The 17347-nt window shown below is 39.1% G+C and overlaps 2 long non-coding RNA genes across 8 annotated transcripts; both read right to left on the reverse strand.

The window, feature by feature from the left end:
• Window positions 1-717: 717 nt before the first annotated feature.
• LOC131644673 (uncharacterized) lies at window positions 718-3176 on the reverse strand. 4 transcript variants are annotated; one of them, XR_009296591.1, is made up of 6 exons: window positions 2541-3176; window positions 2230-2472; window positions 1555-1870; window positions 1419-1464; window positions 1118-1323; window positions 718-999 (listed from the first exon to the last, which is right to left on the reverse strand). It is a non-coding gene; the product is annotated as an uncharacterized LOC131644673 (long non-coding RNA). The 4 variants fall into 4 exon arrangements; XR_009296589.1 differs by having other exon boundaries at window positions 718-1323; window positions 2541-2686; window positions 2768-3175; XR_009296588.1 differs by having other exon boundaries at window positions 718-1323; window positions 2541-3175.
• Window positions 3177-11732: 8556 nt separating this feature from the next.
• Window positions 11733-14190, reverse strand: LOC131644674 (uncharacterized). 4 transcript variants are annotated; one of them, XR_009296595.1, is made up of 6 exons: window positions 13556-14190; window positions 13245-13487; window positions 12570-12885; window positions 12434-12479; window positions 12133-12338; window positions 11733-12014 (listed from the first exon to the last, which is right to left on the reverse strand). It is a non-coding gene; the product is annotated as an uncharacterized LOC131644674 (long non-coding RNA). The 4 variants fall into 4 exon arrangements; XR_009296593.1 differs by having other exon boundaries at window positions 11733-12338; window positions 13556-13701; window positions 13783-14188; XR_009296592.1 differs by having other exon boundaries at window positions 11733-12338; window positions 13556-14189.
• Window positions 14191-17347: the final 3157 nt, after the last annotated feature.

The raw sequence follows: 17347 nt of genomic DNA on the forward strand, positions 1-17347 counted from the left end.
ATCAATAAATTGGCATGGATCAAGGATCCTGGAAGCTAGGGTTTTGATATGGCCGTTCACGGTGGACTTCTTTCTCCTACAACTACAAGGTTTCCTCTATGAAGATTCACCGAGAGCAAGAGGACTATAGTTTTTTATACATGGTGTCTGAATTTTGTTATTCCACCAAGGTTCAATGGATTTCATGCTAAGGTTTTCTACTGTGCTTCAAGTCTTACCTTCGTCCAAATGACTCCTCAAGACATTCTTTTAGGATCATTAAGTCAAAGGTTATGGTTTGAATTGCTAAAAGTGTGAGCATGATTAAAAGTTTCCTTTGTTCAAGGCGTGGTCATTCTTTCAATTTTATTGTTGCTTGTCATACAAGTTAATATAGATTGAAGAATTAAAGGTAGGACTTTATTGGTTGGTATATGGGTTTGAGATCAAGTGATTCCATTAGTCCGAGGCTTGTCAAGTGGATCAAAATTGCTTGAGCGCACAAAGTTGAATGGTTTGGATGACTTTCTTGGTATCCAAATAACAACATCAAGGCATCATTCAAAGTTACAAAAATTCCAAACATTCTCCACAAATTCCAAGTCCATTGGTCCCACTTCAAACAATACTCACATTTCCGGGGTTATTTTCATAGTCCAAGAAACCATGTCATTATGAAAGAGGAGCATTTCACTACAATTCTAAGTCACACAGAGTTTATACGTTCACAAATGCCCATGAAAAAAAAGAAGAGAAAGTTCTGTCCAAGAATAAGGTAATACAAGAAAAGTCATTACAAGAAGATCCATTACACAGAACCAAATTACAAAAAGAATGGCATAAAAATATTCTCACTACTATCACCACTCTACTGTTTCTACATTTTTGGAACATAGAACAAGAAATGAGACACTACATGATTATTTCTAAGCATATGGTTTACAAGTTCAGGAGCTCCATTGAACAGGCACAAATCTTCAGCTTCCTTGGGTTCCGTTTGGCTTTCAAGTGGAGAACTACCTGCAAAAATTCATCACCATTCAGCTTACACACAAAGTCAGAATCATAAACAGCATATAATCACACCCGAATCAGCCCTGCATCATTGAAATAACGTCGGTTCAGCAAGCTTACTAACATTAACAGCAAAATTCCAAAACAAACCCACAACACTAACAGTTTTTCTAACCATCCTGTTTCAAACCTACTGCTAACCCACCAACATAATCCCATGAAACACTCCATAAAGCTGCTGCAACATGCTTCCTACTGTAGCTCGCCGGTAATCCGTTCAATCGACCTTCATCATCTTTACCACATATCAAGACTTCATCCATATTTGACCTACAATTAAAAGAGTCATTCTGTCACTAAAGAAAATCAAGAACAGTTTCATACTTCTCAATTCCAAACTCACATCCACAAATACCAAAACAGACCTGCATCGCAAAAGACGGTCATTCAACATTCATTCCAGTCACTATCCTGCAATTCATACCAATCCATACATCAATACCATACATGATTCTATTAAACTATTCAGTGTCGCAAAAAAGGAAACAGAGGCAGACATACATTCGATTCCTAATTGACTCAGTGCCATTCTTACATAAGCCAAACACAACACATGAAGCTGATGAAAACACTGCACCTGAAGTCGACGACGAAGATGATGGCACCAAGTTTGGCTCAGTAAGCGAAAGAAAAATAAGGTACCAACAGCAAGATTGTGAAGTCGAAGAAACCGTCGGCGAGCAGGTTCTCTAGTACTGTGGATTATTCTTCAGAAGTTGTGTTATGTTCTTGGATTTCCCGAGGAGTTGTCGTCAATAGAACGGCTGTCAGACAGTCGCATTCTACAGATTATAACAATATACGTCGCGTACATAACCTGCACACATGAAGGCCAAGTTTCAATAGGTTCAAGACAGCATCAGAAAATCGGGACAGTTCAAGGGCCAGCAATAGTATACTAACATCAACTAATTCAGTTTCACAACATAACTAACTTTCATAAACTAACAAATGGACTCAAACTCCCAAAACAGAATTTCCCTCCCCTAACTAACTTCAAAACCGCCTAATAACTAACTTCTAACAGCTCAAAACCTCATAACAGATTCAGTTACAAACCAATTCAACCCTCCACATAACTAACTTTCCAACCAATTCCTAACAACCTAACATTCAGTTAATTGAATCCTAACCATCCTAACAGAAAATGTAACAGAAAAATCAGAAAAAACTAACCTTGAGAACCGATTTTCTTCATCTCTATGTAAGGGAGATCTTCTTCATTCTTCAGGTTCTTTCACGCCCCTTCTCCATAACGCAACTCACGCCTCATTCACACTCTCCGATCTTCATTCTTCTCCCATCTTCATATCCACGCTTCAATTTCATCATCTTCGAATCTTCTTCGACCTCACCACAATCATACATCAATCTCCTTCATCTCCAATCTTCATCATCACCGCTACCGATTCAAGAATTCTGCAAAATCAGAAAATCAGAGTACAGAAGAATCATCAATCGCGCTTCATAATCTGAGGGATTCGTACCTTTAGTTCTGCATATCACCACCACCATTCTTCATCTGTTCGTCATCAAGAACACTCCAAATCCCGCCGCTATTGAATCTTCATCTTCTTCGGTCATTCATCGTTCATCTTCCATCAACAACATCAACGCAACAATCTCCAACGAACTGTAACAACAACGTGCCACGCATTGAAGAAAGCAGAAACGCAAAAAAGAAAGAAGAGGAAAACTGGAAGCACGCTATTACTTCGTCTTTGGACTTCTTTCCATTCAGCATCGATCTTCACCTCAGGTATGCTCTTGAATGTTCGTTATTCTTCATAGGCCGAGTTATATCCTTGCGAGACGCTGAACTTAGAATCCTGAGACGTTAATTCAGATTGATATAGAACCTAGGGCTCGCTCTTTCCCATCTTCGATCCGAACATTCGCGCGTCCCCCTTGTTAAATTGGTGGTAGGTTCAGGTTCAAGGCGTGATTTTAGGTTGAGTTTACGTTTAGGTTTTGTTGGTTGAGAGGATGGAGACAGCGGTTCACGGTGAGACTAGGCCATCGGCGCCGTTTAGCGAGTGAGAGAAGGAGAGACGAAAACGAGAGGTTGAGAGAAGGAGATGAATCGACACACTCCTAAACCCTAATTCCCAATTTAATTTTCATTTTTTATTTTATCTCATTAATCGTTTTTATTATTATTTCTCAATCAATAAAATCTGAATAATAACAATAAATCTGGATCATTACATCTTGGGCCTTGCAAAATTCATTGTTACACCCCCCTTTGGCCCGTGATGCCCCATTTTCGTGACACAAAAAAAAATGGGATGAACAAACCTCTGCTTGGGCCTCCGTCCCTGGGCTTTGCGCTGACTTTGCTATCTGCACCATATTCTCTGTTTAACCCCCCCTGACTCATTCAATAAATAGATTTTTAGGTTATTTCACTTAGGGTTATGCACATAATTTTGTTCTAGATCTTTTAGATAATAGAACTAAAATCATGATTCTTCTTAGTAGATTTTAGGATTAATTTTAGTCTTAGAATCTTCTCATAAAAAACTCATGAAAAATAATAGTTTTTAGTATAATTTTGTACTAATGTTTGAATTTCTTTTGTATCATTTCCATGTTGATTTTTGTATAATTTTTTGTGACTTTGCTACTTGTATTCTTGGCCTTATTTTAGGCCTATCTTTGTTAATACCATTTTAGTGCTCCTTTTAGAATTTAGTTATCATGTTAACATTAGACCTAAATAGGAATTAGACAACAACTTAGACTAGAATTTAGATATAGTTCCCTTCTTTCATTCTTTTTCTTTTCAACTTCTAAAATACTTAATAAAAACCTGACAAAGATCATACTATCACACTTCTGATATATGGTGGGAAAGAAATGATTGGGGCGTAGGCCCCGATGTACGTTCTTCCCCACGTAGTAGGAAAGAAATGATTGGGGTGTAGGCCCCGATGTACGTTCTTTTCTACTAAACGGAAAAGAAATGATTGGAATGTAGATTTCGATGTATTTCTTATCCGTCATTTAGAGAATCGATTGTGGTGTAGACCTCGATGTGCATTCTCTAAATATTCAAAAAAACAAAACTCTTTTTGGTATGATCTAAGTCACAAATTAAAATCCCCATAAAAAACACCAACCAAAAACACTTCAAAAAAACCTAATAAATGTTCAGACTTAAAACAAAAGTGAGGAAGTGATGCGAGACCTTGTAGTGGGTTCTCGTCATCATGAAATTACCCTTAAAAGATACAAACCAATCTCTTTTTCTCCTTTCTAAGGGCAAGTTATCTCCGCTCCATTGCATCCTAGGCTGTCCCCTTGTGCAAGAGCGTGAGCGTTAACGCCGCCCAACTAAAAAACACAAAAACAAACAGAAAATCGTGAGCCGAGCTACGGTAACTCTGATTCCTGAAAAGGATACGTAGGCAGCGGGGTAGGGCCCGTGCGAGTACAATTATTTCTTTTCCCTACATTTTGCATTCATTTCGCATGTAGACATAGACATAGATACACACCCTTTAGATAGAAACAAACATAGGTGGATACCATCGAGTACGATGGGCGCGAGGGGTGCTAATACCTTCCCCTTGCGTAACCGACTCCCGTACCTTGATTCTCTGGTCGCAAGACCCTGTTCCTTCCTTTGTTAGGTTTTCTGATATTCCTTTCCCTTATGGGATAAATATATTGGTGGCGACTCTGTTCATTTTTCGCGAGCGTGCGACAGCTGGCGACTCTGCTGGGGATGTTGCTAGACCTGTTGCTGGTCCATCCATAGCGAGTCGATCCTAGCCTGCGTTTGTTTGTTTATTTACTGGGTGTTTATTTGTTTTTATGTCTATACCTTGTATATATGTTTGCATGTTTATTTTTCTGCTTGCATATCATGTTTACTTTTCGCATGCATCTGGACTATATTATGGGTCCCCGTGGGGGCCACATATTTTCTCTGTTTGCAGGTTGGGTGGGATGATTCTATGAGGTAAAAGGCCCAATACCCAGGCCATGAGTGATACCTTAGGAACTAGGAATAGAGTGGCCATGACGGACAGAAGACGTATGTCTGATTGATCCGATCATGTATCCACGGGCAGAGCTTGGTTGGAAGAGGCAATATCGTATGATTACGCCTACTTTCAATCCTCTGTTGGCTTTCTTTGACCTACCCTGACCTAGATTCACCTGTGAGTGGGGAGGGATATACATGACAGGTACCGTTGGTGACTATTCTGTTCTGTTGGTGACTATTGTTCTTATGGTTGTGTGGTATCCATGCCGGACCTTTGACCTCATGACGTCTGACCTATATCAGTTATTTAGAAGATTGTACAGTGGTTACTAAGATTATATGGACCTTGATCCCATGCTTTTGTATTGCATAACATCATTGCTTCATCCACTTCATTTGTGAGGGATCCTAAAGTCTATTTCCAAATAAAAAAGGAGAAAAATAAAAAGGGAAATAGAAAAGCAAAAAAGAAAAGATATTCTATACAAAAAAGGCTTTGGTTCAAAAAAAAAGTGTGTGAAAAGACTTTAGGATTCCTTGGAAATGAAACATTGCATTCATACCATCATGCATTCCATAGTTCTCTCAGAAGCTTATTGGGGTCCCTTTCAATCCAGATTCTTGCTTCATCATCAAAGCTGACTTCCCTACATCTGTATCATACAAGGATTAATCAGAAGAGAATCATGGACCATCTTGAACAGAATCAGGCTGAACTTCGTAAAGACTTGGATATTATGGGGGAGAGGATTACCCAACTCTTGGAGACTCTCCATGCTGTTGTTCAAGGGCAAGAAGAGCTAAGACAAAGTGTTGCTAAGTTGGCTAATGGTACTCCGGCCACTATTGCTAATGAAGGATCAAAACATGTGCCCGTGGAAGTTCCTAACAAGGAGGATTCACATCATGAGAACGATTCTGAACTTGAAGCTTTCAAATTCCCGATCGAGGAAAATGAGAACAAATTCCATCTCCTGGAAGAAAGATTGAATGCTTTAGAAGGTCGAAGCTCCTCCGGTTTAAATGCTATTGATTTGTGCCTAGTGCCTGATATCAAGATTCCCGCTAAATTCAAAGTCCCCAGTTTTGAGAAATACAAGGGTACTACTTGTCCGATGAGTCACATCAAGGCATTCTGCAACAAGATGGCACCGTATGCAGAAAATGATAAGCTTCTAATGCATTTCTTTCAGGATAGTCTCAGTGGGGCATCTCTTGAATGGTATACACGACTCGAACGAACCCATGTCCGTACTTGGGATGAATTAGCAGAGGCTTTTCTCAAGCATTACAAGTACAACAGTGACATGGCTCCTACTAGACTGCAACTCCAAAGTTTAACTCAGAAGGTTGATGAGTCTTTTAAAGAGTATGCACAAAGATGGAGAGAATTAGCTTCCAGAGTCCAACCCCCACTTTTGGAACGAGAGCTTGTAGACATGTTCATGAATACTTTGAAAGATCCTTATCTGAACATGATGGTTGGATGTGCTTCCTCCGAATTTTCAAGTTTGGTTGTCGTAGGAGAACGAATTGAAAACGCTTTAAAGATGGGTAGAATCCAGGATATCTCCGATGTTTCCGAATTCGCTGAAGAAGAGAAAAGTGAAACAAATACAGTTTCTGAGATTGAGGAAGAGGAAATCCATGTTTATCCTCAAGTTCAAGTTCCTAACTATCAGGTGGTCCCAGTTTCTCCTAGTCAGTATATTCCACAAGTCTTTGCCACCACTATCAATCAACAACCCCAAATGGTCCAACAACGACCAATTCAGTATCTGCCACAAGAGCAATGTGCTCCACATCAACAAGTTCATCTGAATCAACGCCAACCTAGAAATAATTTGGAACGAAGAAATGCTCCGTTGGACCAGATTCCTATGACATACAGTAAACTTCTGCCATATCTAGTTCAAAGCTTGTTGGTGACTCCCAAATCTCTGAAGCCTCCACCACAGCCGTTTCCACCTGGGTATGACCCTAATGTGCAATGTGGGTATCACGCTGGATCAGCAGGGCACTCAACTGAGGACTGCAACGCTTTCAAGGCCAAAGTACAACAATTGATTGACGAGAGGTACATAACCCTTCAAGGAGGAAACATGTGTGTGAATGGAATTCCCTTGCCCGAGTAAGAGCCTGGATTTTAGAAAGTCTCAAAAATCGACAAATTCCCTGTTTAAACTCGTTGATATGATAATAATAAAAGCGCCTCTCCTTCCCAAGGTTCTTGTGCTCAGTTGTATTCCTAAGGGTTGGTGTTTCAGTTGGTGTTTCGAGCTTTCCTTACAAAAGATAGCTTTTCTAAGTTTGATGAACTTGCAAGGTTCTTCCATGTTTGATGGCAAATACTTTATCCAACATCTATGCTCGGGGCTCCCGCACGAGGGATAAGCAAGACGTACTCTTATCTTGAGCATTGCATCACTCGCATTGCTCGAATCCCTAAAGTAAGGCAAAAGTTTACAACTCTTGGGTGACTTCGCTGGAGCTCTCTTTTGAAGTAATCGGAGGTATTTGGAAGGAACTGCAAAAGGTATTCAAGATCAACAAGTCCAGACGGAGTCAAGCCTCCTCAACAATGGCAATCATCAATTCGTTTCTGCATTCTCATTTGTAGTTTTCCTTGTTTTGTTAAATGTTACTTCCATGTAAAACTTGTTTGTTTTTTAATGAAAATAAAAAATACATCGCGTATGCTAGTTTCGAATCAATCCATTCGTGTTCACTCACATATTTCTGTCTATCGATATCAAACTCTGGTTTAAGCAAAAAATATCAAAAGGAGAATGATGAAAAAATAATACAAATGCAAAATATTTAATTATGTGCTTTTGAATAAAACCCTGCTGAGGATGTACAGGCATTGTTTCAAATCCCCAAACACTGGAGATATAAGGGAGTGCAATCCTCGTTAACCCCTTTGAGCCATGAAGTAGGAGTTTCTTTTTTATACAAAAAAAAAACTCACATTTAACCCAGGGGCAGGGTAGCGTTCAATTATCCTGATCGAGCAATCAAAATTCATCAGGAGTGTCCGTCCAAGGATACAACAATGGTTATCTTTCAAAAGGTTGAGGAAAGTCAATGCCACAATGGTAACCCCTCATCAACCAAAGAATGAGGCAGTCACAATCACCTCCCGCAAATCAAAGATTCAGGATCACACGACTTGTTCAAAAAAAAAATTATTAAAAAAAGGAAGAAAGAAAGCCCGCTAAGTCAACAACTTGAAAACAAGTGACTTAGGCAAAAATTAGGGCATCCCGCTGGACTCCAAAATAAAATTCAAAAGAATTTGTCCAGGCAAAAGTTAGGGAAACAAAAAAGGAAATGCAAAGCAGAAACGAAAAACGAGGATTACAACATAAAGATCCTCATCAAAGGAACAATGTCGTGTGATCAGGCACCAAAAAAGAAAGTGAGTGACTGCCATGTCCGAGAAGACTTCATTGATTCCTCAATCATCTCAAACTCCTCTTGAAGGATGGGCGCTCGTATCAGGTTAAGTTGAACTTAGGACTGGAGAACATCACGAAGAATGGGTGGGTTAGGTTAGACTTTGAGCCTTAAAATCCTTTCTTTCTGAAACCGTGAACCAGACCACGTTACAACCCTTAAAAAGACCTAATTGAAGCAGGGTTTATTTCAAAAGCAAGTTGTGTAAAACTGACTCCTAGATGTTTGCTTACCATTTATGTTGATATCGATATGACAAATAATTCAAACACTGAATGTCACAACTTTGTTTTAATAACTTTGATTTCGAAGCTAGCATAAGCATTGCATTAATATTAGCATCTTCAAAACAAATATCTTTTACTTGTGAATAGACACTTGACATCAAGGAAGATCCAACAATGAACAACTGCAGAAAAAGTTGATCGATTCCATGAGCCATTCACGTCAAAGACTCATTACTCTAAGGGGCGAGTTGTGTGAAAACTCTGTCAACTGAAGCATCCATTCACTGTTGGTCAATCTGAGGCAATTGAATCGAGGTTCGACCTCTCAAATTCAGCATATCTGGGGCAAACAAGTCGAGGAATCTCTCTTGGGTTCAACCAATTTGGGGCAGTTACGTCAAGATTTGACAAATCTCTCCAAGGATCCTTTGGGGCAAATTCCCTCGTAGTTCACGAAGCTTGGGGCACAATCTTCTGAGTTTTATTGCCTTCTCCCCGATCATAGGAGTTTATTTCTCCTGGAACCATGGTTTCTCTCCAAGCACATGAGTTTATTTCTCATGAGAGTTGTCCCATTTCCCCGACCTGGTCTCCTCTTCTGAAGTTCTCATCCTCAACATGGCAAATCGAGGGAATCTCCTCAAGCTCACCATCCCCAAGCAATTCAAGATGTAGGGAAAGTCAGATGAAGTCACTTCCTCCCCAACAGAGCTACATTCCAACCCTCAAGGTAGTTGCCAATAATCTTTGGTACTGTAGGTTTTCCAACACCGATTCATATTGATAGCTCAAGACCACAAGCAACGGACCCCAATAATCATGCTAACGCCTTTATTTGGCACTTTGCATATAGAATCCATTGCATATAACATTGCATCTTCAAAAGCGTAGCATTTCCATTAAGGTGGATCATTACGCCATACAAAATTCAAACATACATCAATGCATAAGCCAGTTTGTGTGTGCCCAAAAGGTACGAAGTAACATATATACCCTCAGAAGAAGTGTCATCTTCTCTCTCCAGTGTGGATCAGACACAATGTCTTTCTTTGTCAGAATCGTTGTCTCCGAGGTTATTTCCCGCGTGCTGCGTGAAGATTAGAGTGCGAATGAGGGTGGGCATTCAACCCATCTCATTTTTCAACCGTTTGAATAACCATGCTTGGTGTGTGGCAATTCGAACGATTGCCACTCTTGATGAGTTACACCCCGCCTTTGGCCTGAGGGATTAATGTAATTCTTATGCTTCGCCAGCATCAACATCTTCGTGAATCTCCAATGTGTACCGATGTCTTTTGATCGAGTCTAGTCGTCACTAGTCTCCGTGGCCCCTTCCCCCGTACGTAAAAACTTTTTAGATCCAACCCCCGTGTTGTGAACCATCTACCTTCCAACTTTCGAACAATTTCAAAGCCCGGTTCTCGCCCTGGCAAATCAAGTCAAAATCCAGTTCCCGTCCTGGTAATCATTTTCAAAATCCAGTTCCCGTCCTGGTAATCATTTTCAAAATCCAGTTCACGTCCTGGTAATCATTTTCAAATCCAGTTCTCGTCCTGGTAATCATTTCCCAAAATCCAGTTCCCGTCTTGGTAATCATTTTCAAAATCCAGTTCACGTCCTGGTAATCATTTCAAAACCCAGTCCCCGTCCTGGTAATCGTTTCAAAATCCAGTCCCCGTCCTGGTAATCATTTTCCAAGTCCAGTTCCCGTCCTGGTAATCATTCTTTAAAGCCCAATTCCCGCATTGGCAAACTTCCTTCAAAGTCCAATTCTCGCCTTGGCAAACCCTTTTTCAAAGTCCAGTCCTCGCCCTGGCAAATCATTTCTTTCATTTTCAGTCCTCGTCTGATATCTTATGGTGAAGTCAGTCCTCGCCTGACAACCACCATTCATCCATAATTTCTTACCGTAAAACCAATTCTCAATCCCCAGCAAGTCATTATTCTCTTTCCCCATTCAACCATTACATCCGTAAACTTTTCCACCAGAAAAACAAAATTCCCTTTCTCCAGCAGATATCAAAACAAAACAAAACAAAAATAAAGATAACACTTACACCATCCTCTCTTCAGGACAAATTTCTGGTACTTTGATATTTAATCTTCTTCTACCTTCAATGTTCGAAAGGCTAGCGCCAATCTCACTCTCAGGTTTAAGACGATTAAATAGGGGCAGCTGTCATACCCCAAATTTGTCCTACCCTTTTTATTTCTAACTGGCTTTAACTTTCCATTTCATCTGCATACCGCCATTAGGTCATCTAACACATCATGCATAATTAATCAATAAATTGGCATGGATCAAGGATCCTGGAAGCTAGGGTTTTGATATGGCCGTTCACGGTGGACTTCTTTCTCCTACAACTACAAGGTTTCCTCTATGAAGATTCACCGAGAGCAAGAGGACTATAGTTTTTTATACATGGTGTCTGAATTTTGTTATTCCACCAAGGTTCAATGGATTTCATGCTAAGGTTTTCTACTGTGCTTCAAGTCTTACCTTCGTCCAAATGACTCCTCAAGACATTCTTTTAGGATCATTAAGTCAAAGGTTATGGTTTGAATTGCTAAAAGTGTGAGCATGATTAAAAGTTTCCTTTGTTCAAGGCGTGGTCATTCTTTCAATTTTATTGTTGCTTGTCATACAAGTTAATATAGATTGAAGAATTAAAGGTAGGACTTTATTGGTTGGTATATGGGTTTGAGATCAAGTGATTCCATTAGTCCGAGGCTTGTCAAGTGGATCAAAATTGCTTGAGCGCACAAAGTTGAATGGTTTGGATGACTTTCTTGGTATCCAAATAACAACATCAAGGCATCATTCAAAGTTACAAAAATTCCAAACATTCTCCACAAATTCCAAGTCCATTGGTCCCACTTCAAACAATACTCACATTTCCGGGGTTATTTTCATAGTCCAAGAAACCATGTCATTATGAAAGAGGAGCATTTCACTACAATTCTAAGTCACACAGAGTTTATACGTTCACAAATGCCCATGAAAAAAAAGAAGAGAAAGTTCTGTCCAAGAATAAGGTAATACAAGAAAAGTCATTACAAGAAGATCCATTACACAGAACCAAATTACAAAAAGAATGGCATAAAAATATTCTCACTACTATCACCACTCTACTGTTTCTACATTTTTGGAACATAGAACAAGAAATGAGACACTACATGATTATTTCTAAGCATATGGTTTACAAGTTCAGGAGCTCCATTGAACAGGCACAAATCTTCAGCTTCCTTGGGTTCCGTTTGGCTTTCAAGTGGAGAACTACCTGCAAAAATTCATCACCATTCAGCTTACACACAAAGTCAGAATCATAAACAGCATATAATCACACCCGAATCAGCCCTGCATCATTGAAATAACGTCGGTTCAGCAAGCTTACTAACATTAACAGCAAAATTCCAAAACAAACCCACAACACTAACAGTTTTTCTAACCATCCTGTTTCAAACCTACTGCTAACCCACCAACATAATCCCATGAAACACTCCATAAAGCTGCTGCAACATGCTTCCTACTGTAGCTCGCCGGTAATCCGTTCAATCGACCTTCATCATCTTTACCACATATCAAGACTTCATCCATATTTGACCTACAATTAAAAGAGTCATTCTGTCACTAAAGAAAATCAAGAACAGTTTCATACTTCTCAATTCCAAACTCACATCCACAAATACCAAAACAGACCTGCATCGCAAAAGACGGTCATTCAACATTCATTCCAGTCACTATCCTGCAATTCATACCAATCCATACATCAATACCATACATGATTCTATTAAACTATTCAGTGTCGCAAAAAAGGAAACAGAGGCAGACATACATTCGATTCCTAATTGACTCAGTGCCATTCTTACATAAGCCAAACACAACACATGAAGCTGATGAAAACACTGCACCTGAAGTCGACGACGAAGATGATGGCACCAAGTTTGGCTCAGTAAGCGAAAGAAAAATAAGGTACCAACAGCAAGATTGTGAAGTCGAAGAAACCGTCGGCGAGCAGGTTCTCTAGTACTGTGGATTATTCTTCAGAAGTTGTGTTATGTTCTTGGATTTCCCGAGGAGTTGTCGTCAATAGAACGGCTGTCAGACAGTCGCATTCTACAGATTATAACAATATACGTCGCGTACATAACCTGCACACATGAAGGCCAAGTTTCAATAGGTTCAAGACAGCATCAGAAAATCGGGACAGTTCAAGGGCCAGCAATAGTATACTAACATCAACTAATTCAGTTTCACAACATAACTAACTTTCATAAACTAACAAATGGACTCAAACTCCCAAAACAGAATTTCCCTCCCCTAACTAACTTCAAAACCGCCTAATAACTAACTTCTAACAGCTCAAAACCTCATAACAGATTCAGTTACAAACCAATTCAACCCTCCACATAACTAACTTTCCAACCAATTCCTAACAACCTAACATTCAGTTAATTGAATCCTAACCATCCTAACAGAAAATGTAACAGAAAAATCAGAAAAAACTAACCTTGAGAACCGATTTTCTTCATCTCTATGTAAGGGAGATCTTCTTCATTCTTCAGGTTCTTTCACGCCCCTTCTCCATAACGCAACTCACGCCTCATTCACACTCTCCGATCTTCATTCTTCTCCCATCTTCATATCCACGCTTCAATTTCATCATCTTCGAATCTTCTTCGACCTCACCACAATCATACATCAATCTCCTTCATCTCCAATCTTCATCATCACCGCTACCGATTCAAGAATTCTGCAAAATCAGAAAATCAGAGTACAGAAGAATCATCAATCGCGCTTCATAATCTGAGGGATTCGTACCTTTAGTTCTGCATATCACCACCACCATTCTTCATCTGTTCGTCATCAAGAACACTCCAAATCCCGCCGCTATTGAATCTTCATCTTCTTCGGTCATTCATCGTTCATCTTCCATCAACAACATCAACGCAACAATCTCCAACGAACTGTAACAACAACGTGCCACGCATTGAAGAAAGCAGAAACGCAAAAAAGAAAGAAGAGGAAAACTGGAAGCACGCTATTACTTCGTCTTTGGACTTCTTTCCATTCAGCATCGATCTTCACCTCAGGTATGCTCTTGAATGTTCGTTATTCTTCATAGGCCGAGTTATATCCTTGCGAGACGCTGAACTTAGAATCCTGAGACGTTAATTCAGATTGATATAGAACCTAGGGCTCGCTCTTTCCCATCTTCGATCCGAACATTCGCGCGTCCCCCTTGTTAAATTGGTGGTAGGTTCAGGTTCAAGGCGTGATTTTAGGTTGAGTTTACGTTTAGGTTTTGTTGGTTGAGAGGATGGAGACAGCGGTTCACGGTGAGACTAGGCCATCGGCGCCGTTTAGCGAGTGAGAGAAGGAGAGACGAAAACGAGAGGTTGAGAGAAGGAGATGAATCGACACACTCCTAAACCCTAATTCCCAATTTAATTTTCATTTTTTATTTTATCTCATTAATCGTTTTTATTATTATTTCTCAATCAATAAAATCTGAATAATAACAATAAATCTGGATCATTACATCTTGGGCCTTGCAAAATTCATTGTTACACCCCCCTTTGGCCCGTGATGCCCCATTTTCGTGACACAAAAAAAAATGGGATGAACAAACCTCTGCTTGGGCCTCCGTCCCTGGGCTTTGCGCTGACTTTGCTATCTGCACCATATTCTCTGTTTAACCCCCCCTGACTCATTCAATAAATAGATTTTTAGGTTATTTCACTTAGGGTTATGCACATAATTTTGTTCTAGATCTTTTAGATAATAGAACTAAAATCATGATTCTTCTTAGTAGATTTTAGGATTAATTTTAGTCTTAGAATCTTCTCATAAAAAACTCATGAAAAATAATAGTTTTTAGTATAATTTTGTACTAATGTTTGAATTTCTTTTGTATCATTTCCATGTTGATTTTTGTATAATTTTTTGTGACTTTGCTACTTGTATTCTTGGCCTTATTTTAGGCCTATCTTTGTTAATACCATTTTAGTGCTCCTTTTAGAATTTAGTTATCATGTTAACATTAGACCTAAATAGGAATTAGACAACAACTTAGACTAGAATTTAGATATAGTTCCCTTCTTTCATTCTTTTTCTTTTCAACTTCTAAAATACTTAATAAAAACCTGACAAAGATCATACTATCACACTTCTGATATATGGTGGGAAAGAAATGATTGGGGCGTAGGCCCCGATGTACGTTCTTCCCCACGTAGTAGGAAAGAAATGATTGGGGTGTAGGCCCCGATGTACGTTCTTTTCTACTAAACGGAAAAGAAATGATTGGAATGTAGATTTCGATGTATTTCTTATCCGTCATTTAGAGAATCGATTGTGGTGTAGACCTCGATGTGCATTCTCTAAATATTCAAAAAAACAAAACTCTTTTTGGTATGATCTAAGTCACAAATTAAAATCCCCATAAAAAACACCAACCAAAAACACTTCAAAAAAACCTAATAAATGTTCAGACTTAAAACAAAAGTGAGGAAGTGATGCGAGACCTTGTAGTGGGTTCTCGTCATCATGAAATTACCCTTAAAAGATACAAACCAATCTCTTTTTCTCCTTTCTAAGGGCAAGTTATCTCCGCTCCATTGCATCCTAGGCTGTCCCCTTGTGCAAGAGCGTGAGCGTTAACGCCGCCCAACTAAAAAACACAAAAACAAACAGAAAATCGTGAGCCGAGCTACGGTAACTCTGATTCCTGAAAAGGATACGTAGGCAGCGGGGTAGGGCCCGTGCGAGTACAATTATTTCTTTTCCCTACATTTTGCATTCATTTCGCATGTAGACATAGACATAGATACACACCCTTTAGATAGAAACAAACATAGGTGGATACCATCGAGTACGATGGGCGCGAGGGGTGCTAATACCTTCCCCTTGCGTAACCGACTCCCGTACCTTGATTCTCTGGTCGCAAGACCCTGTTCCTTCCTTTGTTAGGTTTTCTGATATTCCTTTCCCTTATGGGATAAATATATTGGTGGCGACTCTGTTCATTTTTCGCGAGCGTGCGACACACTCAAAATTCATCTCTTCAATACTGCGATTTTCAAATCTATGATAAGGTAATTCAAAATACCTTCGAACTTCGCATTTCAAAAAACTACGATAAGGTAACTCAAAATACCTTCAAACCATATCAAATTCTAAGGCTTGCAACCCTGTGCCCGAACTACGTTGACTCTGATTCTCCCTAAGGAGATACGTAGGCACTTGGCAACAAGGCGAGTCCCCTCACCCATAAATCTCATTTTTTCCCCATTAAATTATAAACCCTAATTAGGTTAATTATTGCCATTTGCCTTATAACTTTCTGTCACCTTTCTTTATATTAGCCCTATAATGCAAACCATAGGAAAGGGTTGAGGGTGCCTAACACCTTCCCTCGACCTGAATATAGTATCTTACCTCGAATCTTGATAACTACGTAAGGTTTCCTATTCGCCTTGGTAGAATAGGTGGCGACTCTAAATTTAATTTTTAGGGCAGGTTGCTACAGCTGGCGACTCTGCTGGGGATACACTTAATGGTGAATTACTATACTCCTATAGGTTTTGGCAGGGTTAGGTTTGTTGCAAACTATTTAGGTTTTGGCAAACTTTTTAGGGTTTGGCTAATTTGCCATTTTAGGGTTATTTATTTTTTATAAATATTTAAAATTTTTATTTTATTTATTTATTTATAATTCCATCTATTTACGTCAGTTTAAATAAATATTTGTTTATTTAAATATGTGTTGTTTATTGCATTTTTAAATTATAAGCAGCCGGATTCCGAGGTTAGTTTTTTAAATATTTAAATTTTATTTATTTATTTATTTCCGTGGCAATTTCATTATCGCAATTCCATTTATTTATAGTAATTTAAATAAATATTTGTTTATTTAAATATGTGTTGTTTACTGCATTTTTAAATTATAAGCAGCCGAATTTCGTGGTTAGTTTTAAATATTTAAATTTTATTTATTTATTTACTTTCCTTTGCAATTTCATTACTGCAATTTAATTAAATATTTATTTAAGTGAATATTTTTTTATTTCTATTATATCTGTTGGGTTATATAAATTATTGTTAAACCTAAGTGTGGGAGTTATCCTTGAGATCAGGAGGGACTTGAATCGCCTACGAGTCTCATTGATAACTCCACTCGGAGTGGGTTGAATATTCGAAAATGTCCAAAACGAGGCTTGACTCTGTTGAGGGTAGGACGGGATATTTAGCTGATCTCCCCGAGAACCTACCCCAAAAATTCGAACCTCATGGATAAATGAGTTGTTCTAAAATCCAAAGAGACAAAAAGTCTCGGCGGCTACGAACGACCTCATGAGACCCGTGTCTAGGACATACCAATGGGAAGGGTAGGCACCCTAAGCCGTCACGTCGAACCTATGAACCTAGGGCTTATGTGCTTATGTGCTTATTATGTGTTTGCAATTTATATACTTTGAATATCTTGCGTTTTAATTTTTGCAGGTGTTCCTAAGCGTTCCCTGGCCTACAAGGACTCTATTTCCAAAACCATGTCCTTCCTACGAAGGACACCTCCATCTATGCACGTTGATTGGCCTCTTGATGGCCATGAGA

Source organism: Vicia villosa, linkage group LG1 (assembly GCF_029867415.1).
Source record: "Vicia villosa cultivar HV-30 ecotype Madison, WI linkage group LG1, Vvil1.0, whole genome shotgun sequence".
NCBI lineage: Eukaryota > Viridiplantae > Streptophyta > Magnoliopsida > Fabales > Fabaceae > Vicia > Vicia villosa.